Raw genomic sequence first — 16,227 nt, forward strand, 5'->3', positions numbered from 1 at the left:
GGTTAAGTGATGCTGCTGTATAGTCTGGCAGGAGAGGGGTTAAGTGATGCTGCTATATAGTGTGGCAGGAGAGGAATTAAGTGATGCTGCTGTACAGACTGGCATTAGAGGGGTTAAGTGATGCTGCTGTATAGTCTGGCAGGAGAGGGGTTACGTGATGCTGCTGTGTAGTCTGGCAGGAGGGGCTTAAGTGATGCTGCTGTATAGTCTGGCAGGAGGGGGTTAAGTGATGCTGCTGTATAGTGTGGCAGGAGAGGGGTTAAGTGATGCTGCTGTATAGTCTGGCAGGAGGGGCTTAAGTGATGCTGCTGTATAGTCTGGCAGGAGGGGGTTAAGTGATGCTGCTGTATAGTCTGGCAGGAGGGGGTTAAGTGATGCTGCTGTATAGTCTGGCAGGAGAGGGGTTAAGTGATGCTGCTGTATAGAATGGTCGGAGAGGGGTTAAGTGATGCTGCTTTATAGTCTGGCAGGAGAGGCGTTAAGTGATGCTGCTGTAAAGTCTAGTAGGAGAGGGGTTAGGTAATGCTGCAGTATAGTCTGACAGGAGAGGGGTTAAGTGATGCTGCTGTATAGTATGGCACAAGAGGGGTTAAGTGATGTTGTTGTATAGTCTGGCAGGAGAGGGATTAAGTGATGCTTCTGTATAGTCTGGCAGGAGAGGGGTTAAGTGATGCTGCTGTATAGTCTGGCAGGAGAGGGGTTAAGTGATGCTGCTATATAGTGTGGCAGGAGAGGAATTAAGTGATGCTGCTGTACAGACTGGCATTAGAGGGGTTAAGTGATGCTGCTGTATAGTCTGGCAGGAGAGGGGTTACGTGATGCTGCTGTGTAGTCTGGCAGGAGGGGCTTAAGTGATGCTGCTGTATAGTCTGGCAGGAGGGGGTTAAGTGATGCTGCTGTATAGTGTGGCAGGAGAGGGGTTAAGTGATGCTGCTGTATAGTCTGGCAGGAGGGGCTTAAGTGATGCTGCTGTATAGTCTGGCAGGAGGGGGTTAAGTGATGCTGCTGTATAGTCTGGCAGGAGGGGGTTAAGTGATGCTGCTGTATAGTCTGGCAGGAGAGGGGTTAAGTGATGCTGCTGTATAGAATGGTCGGAGAGGGGTTAAGTGATGCTGCTGTATAGTCTGGCAGGAGAGGGGTTAAGTGATGCTGCTATATAGTCTGGCAGGAGAGGGGTTAAGTGATGCTGCTGTATAGTCTGGCAGGAGAGGGGTTAAGTGATGCTGCTGTATAGTCTGGCAGGAGAGGGGTTAAGTGATGCTGCTGTATAGTCTGGCAGGAGAGGGGTTAAGTGATGTTGCTGTATAGTCTGGCAGGAGAGGGGTTAAGTGATGCTGCTGTATAGTCTGGCAGGAGAGGGGTTAAGTGATGGTCCATTGCGCTCTGGCAAAAGAACGATTATCTGATGCAACTCTGGTCGTAGAATAGTTAACTGATGCTGCGCTGGACTCTGGTAGTAAAGGGATGATTTGCATCACAGGGTTTTGCTAGAAGTTTATGGCAGCTTTCTTGCATCTGGCAAGGTAATAGTTAAGTGTCCTATATTAGGGGTTCCAATGATGCTCTTGGTTACAAGATGCGTTGCGCTTGGCTGCTGCATTAACAAAATGACGAGGTGCTTTAATGCAGCTGCAGGATACAGGGACCCCGGCAGTGAAAGGGTCCCGCTTTGCGGCTTGTCACACACTGTTTGGGTGTGGAAATACTCTATGAATGTCTGGTAGGGGAGGGGTTAACTTGATGCTGAGATGTAGAATGGTTAGACGTTACCATGGAAACTCCCCCCCTTCTCCCCAAGTCCAGCACCTGTCAGTAAGCTCGTCCTTGGGAAATTGTTAAAGCAGATGATGGCAGCAGCACACCCTATTGAGGCCACACACCTGCGCTGGGGCAGCAGGGGCACAGGTCAGGGAAGGGGCACAAGTCGGTGGATGGCTCTTGAGGTCTGCTGAGGTCAAGGCCAGGTGAATTTGGCAACACAGAGGCGACATCCTGCTAGGAGTTTCAGACTCCACTTCCCCCACCCCGTGGATTACTGTAGCTCTTAGCCTGGTTAACCCACAGATTTAAACTTAAATCCTAGCTGTGCGGGCACATCCTTAACCCTTCAACAGCCAGTCGCCATCATCATCAAAAACGTTTCTATGTTCCTTGCTGTTATTTGTGTTTACACAAAATGGTCCTTGCCCCCCCCCCCAAAAAAAAAAGTAGTTGACACTGTAGGGTCATGTAGATCAAAAGGCCATATTCTGGGCAGCAAGTCACTATAGGTCCATTTTACTAACAACGTTGTGACATGTGACTGCTGTGAGTGAGAGCTGTGTGACAATGATGCCTGAGCATCATGACATCACGCCACTGTGGAGAGTCGTGTGACCATTCCTGAGCAGGTCAGGTGACATAAAACTATAGAGAGCTGTGTAACAATAGCTGAGCAGGTTGGACTACACTGCGTTTAAAAGTGTGACAGTGCCTTAGAAGGTAACATCACATTGTACAGAGCTGTGTGACAATGGCTGAATAGGTGACATCACAATGTAGAGATCAGTGTGACAATGCCTGAGCTGGGTGACATCACAGTGTAGAGAGTAGTGTTGGTTGAATATCTATGCGTTTCATTCATTGGCCATTTGATTGAACAGGCTGATATTGTCCAGGTCGATCGGGCGTTGAATTCGAACACTATTAAAGTCAACGGTGGAAAATTCGGTTCATTATTCTGGACTGTGTAGTAGAGCTTGTAAAGCAGGGGTAGGGAACCTATGGCTCGGGAGCCGGATGTGGCTCTTTTGATGGCTACATCTGGCTCACATACAAATCAGTAGGGGTTGATTCACTAAGTTACACAGCTCAAGCAGCACAGCTTAGTGTGGCAGCGCAAGGAACATTTTCAAAGTAGTGCACTGATGTAGCGTGCATTACTAACTTACTCTCACTACCCCAAAACTAACGGCTGCTCCAATTATCCCACTCTGGACCCTGTCAGGTTCAGTGACTTTGTAGGACGAGATCCCTGCACTTTGATTGGCCCAAAAGGCTGCCTGTCACTTGACAGGCAGCTTATTGGGCCAAAGTGCGGGGATCTCATCCTACAAAGTGAATCAACCCTCAAGTCAGCTAGCTAATTGTACAAGCTGTTAGGCCCAGTGCACACCAAACCCGCTAGCAGATCTGTAAAACGCTAGCGGTTTTGGGAGCAGATTTCAGAGCGATTCTAGGCACGTTTAGAGCGGATTTCTAAACATGCCTAGCGGTTTTGGCTGCGTTTTTGTGTAGCAGATTACACAAATTGTTACAGTAAAAGCTGCACTGAACAGCTTCTGTAAGAAAAACGCCTGGCAAACTGCTCTGAAGTAGCGTTTTTCAGAGTGGTTTGCGATTTTTCTATTATTTACATTGAGCCAGAAACGCTTCTGCAAACCGCAATCGTGCAGCAGGAGGCACGTTTGCGGTTTGCTACAATCCTCAAACCGCCGGTGTGCACCATCTCATTGAGATACATCAACCGAGCGGTTTGACAGGCGGATGCGGGCGGCGGATCGCATCAAAAAACCCTCGGTGTGCACTGGGCCTCGGTCTGTATTTCTCCTGTCTGGCTCTCGGGGGAAATTGCCGATGTTGCTGACACCCAAGAGAAGCTGAAGACGTGTCTGACACTTCAGCTGCCTGGTGGATGAACTGTATACACATCACCATGGCAACAGGGACGTTAACCCTCTGCTGCACATGCGCACTGTCCCAGTTTGAAACATATTGTATGGCTCTGATGGAATTTAAATGTTAAAATATGTGGCGTTTATGACTCTCTCAGCCAAAAAGGTTCCTGACCCCTGTTATAAAGCCTCCAAATACATATAAAAAGACAACCAAGACTTCCACAGCTTTGCTCAACACTGCACAGGCCAAGGAAAAAAGCAAAAGGTAATTTCTATGCTGCTGGCAAGGCCATTTTATAGGACCAGGGCCGCCTTCAGGGCATTACAGGTGGGACTGCAGTATGGGGCCCAGAGAACAGTGCCACGAACATGGACCGCAGCTGCAAGTCAGTCACAGAATGTACAGACTGTCAGTGGGTGTGGCTGTGTTCGCCTTGGCCGACTGTTTTGCATTGTGATTTTTTGTGATCTTGCCATGTTTATGCTTTGCCATTCTCATTTCAGTGAAAGAGAATCGCATCGCAATTGGTGAGAAAATGCTTCATGCAGCGCGTTTGGGATTTTCACAAATTGCAAGTGCTGCTCAAGAGTAATCCCATAGGATTATTTGTGTCAGAGCCAGTGGCGTAGCTAAGGAGCTGTGGGCCCCGATGCAAGTTTTACAATGGGGCCCCCCAAGGACTCTATACATAACAATTGATACGGTGCACCAAAACCTGCCAATGGTAACTACAGTGTCAGAGGAGCAAGAAGGGGATGGGGAACAGTTTGTTAATGATTACCACTATTCACAGTATCTATAGATGTGATTATTTTGAGCACAGGACCCATAGAGAGCTAATTCTATAGTTGAGGGAGGGCCCCTCTGGCCCAAGGGCCCCGATGCGGTCGCAACCTCTGCAACCCTTATTGCTACGCCCCTGGTCAGAGCGCTTTGCTGATCGCCAGTGTTCACCTTAAATATAGGGGGGAGGCGAGTGAGGGGATCCAGTAGGTTTTCCCAGTATGGGGACCAGAAATTTCTGATGGCAGCCCTGTATGGGATAGTCAAGGGAACATGCCAGATTTTATACAGGCCTCCAAGCAGAGGCATAGAGTGCCCAGAGGGGGTGTTCCTCCGGGCTAACAATTAGCCTCCATGTTTTCCCCGCTCCTTTACAAGTGATACACAGGCCTCAGAGTAGAGGCAGAGGGCCCCGAGGGCATTTGTCTGGTCCAAACCATTTGACTGTGTTTAAGAGTTCTTTTACAAGTGGTGTCAGTAAAAAGGGTGAACTGTGGCCTACAGTGACAGAAATTATATATGCTTCAAAGTATATTTTGGCGGTTCTTCAGTGAAGCAAAGTGAATCACGTGCTTCAGGGCGGCAACAATTAGAAGGCCGCAGCAAGAGCTCCCCTACCCAAATGTCTTCCTCCTCCCACTCCCCGTCACCCCATCCCTAGATGTGTGGTGCTGCTTCACTCATCTGCTCTCAGCTTTCCAGCGATGGGATCTTAATTCGCACATCTATGGCTACAGTGGTGCCTCATGTGACCTGTTACTAGAGATGAGCATAATGGCATAATTACGATTTCGCGAAATTTCGCGAAATTAGTGTAATTACGTTTATGGCCGTAAGTACATAATCGTAATGAAGAAGGATTTCGCGAAATTTCGCGTAAGCGTAATTTTCACGTAATTTTCGCATTGCACCGGGTATTACGAAATTAATGCGTATGGCCATGCTCCCGAAGCGGAAAAGTTGACGCATGGATCAATGTTAGGTAGCCGCCGACTTTAAGGGTTAATAGCAAAGCCCCCTTAAATGCTAAGAGCCTCAAATTTGGAGAATATATTAAGGAGATCAGAAGGAATAAGAGGAAATTTTTTTTTTTCAAAAAGACCTTATTGTTTTTGAGAAAATCGATGTTAAAGTTTCAAAGGAAAAATGTAAACATTTAAAAACCCGCCGACTTTAACGGTTAATAGCAAAGCCTGCTTAAAGTTTAGGAACACCAAATTCCCAGGGTATATTAAGGGGATCAGTGGAAATAAGAGGAACATTTTTTTTTTCAAAAAGACCTTATAGTTTTTGAGAAAATCGATTTTTAAGTTTCAAGGGCGAAAATGTCTTTTAAATGCAGAAAATGTCAGTTTTTTTGCACAGGTAACAATAGTGTATTATTTTCATAGATTCCCCCAAGTGGGAAGAGTTTTACTTACTTCGTTCTGAGTGTGGGAAATATAAAAAAAACGACGTGGGGTCCCCCCTCCCAGACCTCTTTAACCCCGTGTCCCCCATGCAGGCTGGGATAGCCAGAATGCGGAGCACCGGCCGCGTGGGGCTCCGCACCCTGACCATACCAGCCCGCATGGTCCATGGATTGGGGGGTCTCGGAGGGGGAGGGGCAGCCAAGCTTTCCCCTCCCCCTCCGAGCCCTTGTCCAATCCAAGGACAAGGGGCTCTTCTCCACCTCCGATGGGCGGTGGAGGTGGAGGCCGCGATTTCCTGGGGGGGGGGTTCATGGTGGAATCTGGGAGTCCCCTTTAAAAAGGGGTCCCCCAGATGCCCACCCCCCCTCCCAGGAGGAATGAGTATAGAGGTACTTGTACCCCTTACCCATTTCCTTTAAGAGTTAAAAGTAAATAAACACACAAACACTTAGAAAAAGTATTTTAATTGAACAAAAAACATAACCACGAAAAAAGTCCTTTAATATTCTTAATTAACCATTAATACTTATCTGTCCCTTTAAATAAATGATCCCTCGAAATAGCCTCGGAAATGTTCTATCAGTTACAATGTAACAAAGTTATTACAATGTAACAACTTTGTTACATTGTAACTACGCCGCACCCGACGTCACTCACCGCCGCCGCATACACTTACGCGTCCGTGCAGGACGCTAAGTCCCCGCAGCTCCCGCTGTCCACCCCGCCCACGTCACCCACATGGGTGACATGTGGGAGAGGCGGGGAGGGCAGCGGAGCCGGCAGGGACTTAGCGTCCTGCACGGACCCGACAGAGCTCTGAGCTATATAGCTCAGAGCTCTCTAAGCATCTTTGTATTTGGGCTCCAAGGAGCCCCATTGGTCCTTAGCAGACCAATGGGGTTCCTTCAAATCAGAAGGAACCCCATTGGTCTGCTAAGGACCAATGGGGCTCCTTGGAGCCCAAATACAAAGATGCTTTAGAGAGCTCTGAGCTATATAGCTCAGAGCTCTGTCGGGTCCGTGTATGCGGCGGCGGCGAGTGACGTCGGGTGCGGCGTAGTTACAATGTAACAAAGTTGTTACATTGTAATAACTTTGTTACATTGTAACTGATAGAACATTTCCGAGGCTATTTCGAGGGATCATTTATTTAAAGGGACAGGTAAGTATTAATGGTCAATTAACCTCCTTGGCGGTCTGATTCTTTCCAGATTTTAGGGTCTAAAAGCGGTGCAATTTTTTTTCACTCTTTTAGACCCTAAAACCTGAAAAAAATCATTCTGGCAGGGAGATCTGCAGCAAAATAAAAAAAAAATTACCTTCCTGGGCTGCAGTTTTCTCTTTGCCCACAAGATGGCGCTAATACACATATAAACGAACTTCTCTATATTTCTCTAATATAGAGAAGTTCGTTTTCAATGTTAGCCCCGCCCCCGATGACGTCACGCTGCCACCACCGCTCTGCTGCCACCACCACGGCTGCGCTGCTCCAACTGGCTGCCGGGTCCCCGGAAGAATAGCGGGGACATGGGGGATCCCGGCGGCCAGGGAAAGACCCCACACTGCCGGGGAGAGAGGCTGGAGTCCCGCTGCGCAGCGAGATCGCGCGCGGGACTCCACAACTAAAGGTAAAGCTCTGCAATGCCTATCCCGACCTGAGCTCGGGATCACCGATAGCAGCTGCTTTTTTCTACCCCGAGCTCAGGTCGGGAAAACCGGCAAGGAGGTTAAGAATATTAAAGGACTTTTTTCGTGGTTATGTTTTTTGTTCAATTAAAATACTTTTTCTAAGTGTTTGTGTGTTTATTTACTTTTAACTCTTAAAGGAAATGGGTAAGGGGTACAAGTACCTCTATACTCATTTCTCCTGGAAGGGGGGGTGGGCATCTGGGGGACCCCTTTTTAAAGGGGACTCCCAGATTCCACCATGAACCCCCCCAGGAAATCGCGGCCACCACCTCCACCGCCCATCGGAGGTGGAGAAGAGCCCCTTGTCCTTGGATTGGACAAGGGCTCGGAGGGGGAGGGGAAAGCTTGGCTGCCCCTCCCCTTCCGAGACCCCCCAATCCATGGACCATGCGGGCTGGTATAGTCAGGGTGCGGAGCCCCATGCGGCCGGTGCTCCGCATTCTGGCTATCCCAGCCTGCATGGGGGACAAGGGGTTAAAGAGGTCTGGGAGGGGGACCCCACGTCGTTTTTTTTTTTATATTTCCCACACTCAGAACGAAGTAAGTAAAACTCTCCCCACTTGGGGGAATCTATGAAAATAATACACTATTGTTACCTGTGCAAAAAAAACTGACATTTTCTGCATTTAAAAGACATTTTCGCCCTTGAAACTTAAAAATCGATTTTCTCAAAAACTATAAGGTCTTTTTGAAAAAAAAAATGTTCCTCTTATTTCCACTGATCCCCTTAATATACCCTGGGAATTTGGTGTTCCTAAACTTTAAGCAGGCTTTGCTATTAACCGTTAAAGTCGGCGGGTTTTTAAATGTTTACATTTTTCCTTTGAAACTTTAACATCGATTTTCTCAAAAACTATAAGGTCTTTTTGAAAAAAAAAAATGTTCCTCTTATTCCTTCTGATCTCCTTAATATATTCTCCAAATTTGAGGCTCTTAGCATTTAAGGGGGCTTTGCTATTAACCCTTAAAGTCGGCGGCTTTTTTATATTATACGGAGCGTTACGGTTTAACGCGAAATTACGGTAGTGTTTAATGCGAAATTACGGCATGAACGAAACGCGAAATTACGCGTTGAAAATTACGCTTACGGTATTTTCAATTACGATTTTAATGGCAATTACGCTACCGTAATTTCGCATCGTAATCGCAAATTTCGCATTCGTAATTTTAGTAATGCGAAATTACGAAAATTTCGGCTCAACTCTACCTGTTACGTGCTTCCCATGAGGCACCGCTGTAGTCAGAGAGGAAGCAGGACTTCACGTGTGGCTGGTGATCCCATCACTAATCTGCTGAGAGCAGGTGAGCAATGTGGTGCCGGTGCAGCACATACGCGGCATCCTGGGGATCAGGGGGAGGAGATGCTGTCTTGGAGGAAGCAGAGGGAGGTAAGCTTAGTGCCAGTGCCTTGGACCACACTTTTTCTCCTAGGTGATAATTTTTCACCTTCTCTTTAAAATAACTTTTCAGCATTTCTCAATTGAAAAAGTACCAAAAACAGTGATAAAAAGTACTATCAAAACTACTTTGTGTATTTTATTGCTTGCTAGGGGCTTAAAAAGCACTTTATTGACATAATGGCATCAATTCTGGTAGCTATGTGAGGTAAATATTTTTGTAGGTAAAATACCTCATGCGGTATTTTCCTCTTTTTTTAGCAATTCTGAAAGATTTTTCTGCATTTCCGAACAGGAGGAGAAACATGAGGTAAATGCATAAAGTGAGGTAAATCATGCGGTATTTCTGCTGTAAGCATGCGGAAAATAGATAATAGTATTTAATTGTCTTTCATAAGTTAGGAGGGAATATGTGTTTATTTATTTTAGATGGGGAAGGTGTATTTGATTATGTAGCAGCCTTTGAAAAGTATATTTATAGGCATCCGCTATAAAAAAAAATCCAGTAAATATTTGGCATTTTATTTCTACTATTCTTTTCTATTACACAGCCTGAATAGGAACTCCACTAAAACAGCCAACGGCCTCAATTCTAGTAGGGTTTTCAAACACATTACCTCATGAGGTAATGATATTGGCAATTCTGGTAGGTTTTAGTCATGTTTTACCTCAAAGTAAATTATGAGGTAATTCTTGTGGTAATGTGCTTTAATTTTACCGAAAAGCTAGTCTCGTGGAAATTAGGGGGCATGTTGGCACATAATTGAGGCCCAGTGCACACCAAAACCGCTAGCAGATCGTCAAAACGCTAGCTGTTTTTGGAGCTGATTTCAGAGCGATTCTAGGCATGTTTAGAGACGTTTTCTAAACACTGCTAGCGTTTTTAGGAGCGTTTTTGTGTAGCAAATTACAAATACTGTTACAGTAAAAGCTGTTACTGAACAGCTTCTGTAACAAAAACGCCTGGAAAACGGCTCTGATGTAGCGTTTTCCAGAGCGGTTTGCGTTTTTCCTATACTTTACATTGAGGACGAGACGCTTCTGAAAACCGCAAACGTGCAGCAGGAGGCACGTTTGCAGTTTGGAAAAAAAACTCAAACCGCTGGTGTGCACCATCTCATTGAAATACATTAGCCAAGCATTTCCACAGGCGGATGCGGTTGGCAGATCGCTGCTAAAACCGCTCCGTGTGCACTGGGCCTTACCAATCTGGAGACCTGCCTGTACTTGGAGGTAAAGTCAATTTGTATGCATCTTGCAGTTTTTAGTGGCGTTCCTATTCAGTTCCTATTGCTGTTTTAGGCCCGGTTCACATTAGCGTTCCCTGTCTGGATCCGCCTGATCGGATCCGGACCGTATACTGTAAAAACGGAACGTACGTTTCGCACAACAATGCAAAGGCTATGCGGACGTTCACACACGTCCGTTCTGTACAGTACGGAGCCCGGATCCGGACACTATTCCAACATGCGCTATTTTTCTGTCCGGATCATCCGGCCCACGCACCCGGACCGGAGCCTGACTGCACCATCCGGATACAGAAAACCAATGGGAAACGGAAGCACAGAACACACTGGAGACAACACCGGACGTTCTACCCCACTTCCGATGCGTATTTATAGCGGCCATTTCGGATGGGGACACATGGGCCCAGCATATCTGGAGTGGAGCAGCAGTGACACACGTGCTGGAGCTGTTTGGCAGTATGTCGGAGGTGGAGGTGAGGCCTACAGCGGAGGACCTGATTCTACAGGTGCACCAGGTGCACCTTCTGCTGACCCCAACAAATTTTAAGGTCCCCCCCCCCCCCACGGATCTGGATGGCAGCCTGAAACAGTCCTGATGCAAACGGACCGGATCGGAACCGTACGGTTCCAATCTGGATCAGGTCCTGATACGATCCGGATCCGGTCCGTTTGCATGCCAAAACGCAAGTGTGATCGAGGCCTTAGGCCCGGTTCACATTAGCGTTCGCTATCCGGATTTTCCGGATCTGATCCGGACCGCATACTGTACAAACGGAACGTACGTTCCGCATAGCAATGCAAAGGCTATGCGGACGTTCACATACGTACGTTCCATACAGTACGGAGCCGGACCGGATCCGGACTCTTTTCCAACATGCGCTATTTTTTGTGTCCGGATCTCCGGCCCACGCACCCGGACCGGAGCCTGACCTGAGCCTGACAGCACCATCAGGAACACAGAAACCAATGGGAAACGGAAAGCACAGAACACACTGCCTACAAAAACCTGACGTTCTACCCCACTTCCTATGCGTATCCAAGCGGCCATTTCGGATGGGGACACATGGGCCAAGCATGTCTGGAGTGGAGCAGCAGTGACGGACGTGCTGGAGCTGTTTGGCAGAATATCGGAGGTGGAGGTGATGCCTATAGCGGAGGAACCTGATTGTACATGTGCACCAGGTGCACCTTCTGCTGACCCGAACATTTTTTTATTTATATTTAACTATTTTTTGCCCACGGATCCGGATGGCAGCCTGATGCATGCCTGATACAAACGGACCGGATCCGGATCGGAACCGTACGGTTCTGATCAGGATCAGGTCAGGATCCGATCAGGATCCGGTCCGTTTACTTGCCAAAACGCAAGTGTGAACGGGGCCTTAGTGAAGTTCTTATTCAGGCTGTGTAATAGAAAAGAATAGTAGAAATAAAACTCTAAATATTTACTGTTTTTTTTGTTTTTTTTATAGGGGATGCCTATATGTGTGTGAAAATATCAACTTGGAGAAAACTAAGAAGAAAAAGTGAATTGCACATGGCGCGGATGGTTAACACACTGGCTGCAACTTTCAGATCAACAGCACTAGATTACAGGACAGGAGAGAATTGTACAGTATGAGCAAGAAATCTGAATCAATTTCCCACTTTTATCTATAGTATCTAGTCAATCGGGCGTGGTTAATATTTCTGATCAATTCTTTACAAATGGAATGGTGTAGGATAGATTGTCATTTTCTTGATTTATAGTTCCAAGCAATTTTTCTGAGTTTTCAACCATTTTATTGGAAGGTAATCAGTAATCAAAAGCAATCGGTAGGTAATTATCGATTGTTTGAATCAACCGGGTAAATGGGCAAGGCAGCAAGTGTGAACAACAGGAGTGCGGTGCGATGTGGCACTGCTCCAGTGTAAAAGGGGCCTCAAGGACACTTCTTGAATGAAAAACGTTTGGCCCAGTTCACATTTGCGTTTTTTTACGGATCGGAACGTATACTGTACAAACGGAACGGATGTGAATGGATCCAATGTTAACCTATGGATCCATGCACATGCGTCCGTTGGTACGGATACGTTCCAGTCCACGGATCCAAAAAAAATGCTGCAGACCCTAATTTTCCGGGCCGTTCTGCCCAGCGGAACGGATCCGGACAAAAAATACTGCAACATTGGGGCAATGGGAATCGGAACGTTTCTTCACACTAGTGAAGAAAATATGTTTACATATATTTTTACTTACCTAGGATTGAACTTCATCCCAATCAGTAGCTGATACCCCCTTTCCCTTGAAAAATCTCTATCTTTTTTCAAATAGATCATCAAGAGGGTCTGTATGGCTGATATTGTGGTGAAACCCCTCCCACAGTGTGATGTCAGGACCATGGTCCGGGCAATTTGCTGTCTGTGAACCTCAGTGGATTGTGGGAAATAACACCTTTTTTCCAACTGCCAAGCAAGCAGTATCTCATTCTGTGCATAGAACTCTCAGTAACGAACATTCCGTATAGATCACACGGCAGAACTAGAGATGTCACCACGTGTGATAAACTTCACTATGTAATAAAAGGGATACTGTAGGGGGTCGGGGGAAAATGAGTTGAACTTACCCGGGGCTTCTAATGGTCCCCCACAGACATCCTGTGCCCACGCAGCCACTCCCCAATGCTCCAGCCCCGCCTCCCGTTCACTTCTGCAATTTCAGACTTTAAAGTCTGAAAACCACTGCGCCTGCGTTGCCGTGTCCTCGCTCCCGCTGATGTCACCAGGAGCGTACTACGCAGGCCTAGTATGGTCTGTGTCTGTGCAGTACGCTCCTGGTGACATCAGCGGGATCGAGGACACAGCAATGCAGGCACAGTGGTTTTCAGACTTTAAAGTCTGAAATTACAGAAGTGAATCAGAGGCGGGGCCGGAGCATCGGTGAGTGGCTGCGCAGGCACAGGATGTCTACGGGGGACTGTTAGAAGCCCCGGGTAAGTTCAACTCATTTTCCCCCGACCCCCCTACAGTATCCCTTTAAGAGAGGAAAGACTTTACAATGGCCAAACACTGACTAAATGTTCTATAATTGAATATTGTAAAAAAATAAGCAATTTTTTCATTGTTATTATCACTATAATTTGTATCTTGTATCAGACTGTCTTTAGTTTCCCATAGGCCGGGAGCGCGCCGCTGTGTGATCAGCAGAGCTCGCCACGTGCAAGGATTTTATAACGCCCCACCAAATCAGGTTACCTTCTTCTCTGAGGTGAAAGAAATGAGTGTATGAAACAAACAGCAGCGGGCCCCCCCGGCTCTGTGCAAACTCCACAGCTGCCTGCCTCAGCCACAGGGCAGGAGCTGGAGAGGAGGCCCTCTGGAGCGCACGTGCAATATCTCCAATGCTTACTGCGGTGAATGCTTTCTGACAGGAGGACGCTGCCCTTCCATAGACTGAATACACAATGCAGTGCACAGCACAACACTCGGCCAGTCCTGACTGGTGTTTGGGTGACATTTTGACAGGGTAAGCAGCCTAGGCCGGATTGCGAGCATTTAGTTCACTGTGCATTGTCTGTTAGCAGCAGAGCCGGATCATCTACAAGGCAAACCTTGGCAGTTGCCTAGGGCCTGGAGAGAGGCTAGGGACCTGGTGGATGCTAGCTCCGGCCAAATCTTACGAAAAATCCAGGTGATCATCAGCGGTGGGTAAAAAACTATATTGCCTAGAGCCACATTTCATCTTAAAGCCCTTTACCTTAGCCCTTACTAAATTCTGAAATTGACGCTATTTGTGTGTGTGTGTGTGTAGGTGCGCACAAGCGCTGCAGTAACAGCACAGTGAGTAACTTCGGCGCCGTCAAAAGACGGAGCAGAAGTTACTTTTGAAACACTGTAATTCGGCCGCCAGCAATGGCTGGAAGCCAAATTACACCATTCCCCACTATCCACATGGATCTGAAGGGGGAATGGTAATTAACGCCGCCGGTACTTATGCAGGAGCAGGGTTAGCCATATAGCGGCTATATCCTGCGCCCAAGTCTCCTGGCGGCGATTTCATAGGTATGCAGGTGGGCATAGCTTTACAACACCTCCTGTGACCCGGCGTCTCTCCTTTCTTCATAAAAAAGTCCCGGTATAGCACTGTAGTTGGCGGGGTCGACGCTGCAGATGAGCTTTATGGAGATGCTGGCTTCATTTTACAGCAGGTCTTGGCACCTGCCCAAGCTGCCAAAACCTGGTTCCGTGACCATGGGAATACTGTGCTTGGTTGGCCAGCAAACTCCTCTGATCTGAACCCCTTAGAGAATCTATGGAATATTGCAAAGAGGAAGATGAGAGACATGAGACTTAACAATGCAGAAGAGCTGAAGGCCGCTATTGAAGCATCCTGCTCTTCCATGGCGCCTCAGCAGTGCCACAGGACGATAGCATCCATGCCATGCCCCACATCCTAGTCTTCCATGACACATCAGCAGTGCCACAGGCTGATAGCATCCATGCCACGTCTCACATCCTGGTCTTCCATGACACCTCAGCAGTGCCACATGCTGATAGCATCCATGCCACGCCCCACATCCTGGTCTTCCATGACACCTCAGCAGTGCCACAGGCTGATAGCATCCATGCTATGCCCCACATCCTGGTCTTCCATGACACCTCAGCAGTGCCACAGGCTGATCGCATCCATGCCACACCCCACATCCTGGTCTTCCATGACACCTCAGCAGTGCCACAGGCTGATAGCATCCATGCTATGCCCCACATCCTGGTCTTCCATGACACCTCAGCAGTGCCACATGCTGATAGCATCCATGCCACGCCCCACATCCTGGTCTTCCATGACACCTCAGCAGTGCCACAGGCTGATAGCATCCATGCTATGCCCCACATCCTGGTCTTCCATGACACCTCAGCAGTGCCACAGGACGATAGCATCCATGCCACGCCCCACATCCTAGTATTCCATGACACCGCAGCAGTGCCACAGGCTGATAGCATCCATGCTATGCCCCACATCCTGGTCTTCCATGACACCTCAGCAGTGCCACAGGCTGATCGCATCCATGCCACACCCCACATCCTGGTCTTCCACGACACCTCAGCAGTGCCACAGTCAGATAGCATCCGTGCCACGCCCCACATCCTGGTCTTCTATGACACCTCAGCAGTGCCACAGGCTGATAGCATCCATGCCACGCCCCACATCCTGCTCTTCCATGACACCTCAGCAGTGCCACAGGCTGATAGCATCCATGCCACGCCCCTCATCCTGGGCTTTCCTGACACCTTAGCAGTGCCACAGGCTGATAGCATCCATGCCACGCCCCACATCCTGGTCTTCCATGACACCTCAGCAGTGCCACAGGCTGATAGCATCCATGCCACGCCTCACATCCTGGTCTTCCATGACACCTCAGCAGTGCCACAGGCTGATAGCATCCATGCCACGCCGCATTGAGGCAGTAATTCATACAGAAGGAGCCCCACCCAAGTACATATGCATGATTATATTTTTTAATGGTCTGACATTTTTCAATTTAAAATCTTTGTTTTATTGATTTCATGTACAATTTTCTGAGATTTTGGGGTTCTCATAACCTGTAAGCCCAAATCATCAAAATAAGGCCTCTTTTCCACGGATTGTTGATAGGCAGTGAAATGCCTCTCAAACTCTCACAACTACCTGGTAACTGCTCACTTCTGCCTGGTAACTGGTTACTGAGCACACAGCTCAACAGTCCGTGAAAAAGAGGCCTAAATAAAATAAAGGCTTGAAATATCTCACTTTGCATGTAACAAGTCTATTTCATATGTTAGTTTCACTTTTTAAGTTGAATTATTACTGAAATAAATGAACTATTGCAGGATATTCTAATTTTACAAACTTCACTTGTATCTATGGTGCCTGTTTGTAGCCAACTTTCATATTTAACCTAAAAGTAGCAGATAATTATTCTAATATGCAAATCTCCACTCACCCAGGAAGTGGAAGATGTGCTTGGCAAAAGAAAACCACTTGCCGCCAGTTAGCCAGCAGGCAAATAACTTCATCGTAACTAG

At 47.5% G+C, this 16,227-nt stretch overlaps 1 long non-coding RNA gene across 1 annotated transcript; it reads left to right on the forward strand.

The window, feature by feature from the left end:
* Window positions 1-1,326: 1,326 nt before the first annotated feature.
* Window positions 1,327-12,746, forward strand: LOC137527752 (uncharacterized). The gene is made up of 3 exons (XR_011023206.1): window positions 1,327-1,964; window positions 9,200-9,248; window positions 11,658-12,746. It is a non-coding gene; the product is annotated as an uncharacterized lncRNA (long non-coding RNA).
* Window positions 12,747-16,227: the final 3,481 nt, after the last annotated feature.

This window comes from Hyperolius riggenbachi, chromosome 8, assembly GCF_040937935.1.
Source record: "Hyperolius riggenbachi isolate aHypRig1 chromosome 8, aHypRig1.pri, whole genome shotgun sequence".
NCBI classification, from domain to species: Eukaryota; Metazoa; Chordata; class Amphibia; order Anura; family Hyperoliidae; genus Hyperolius; species Hyperolius riggenbachi.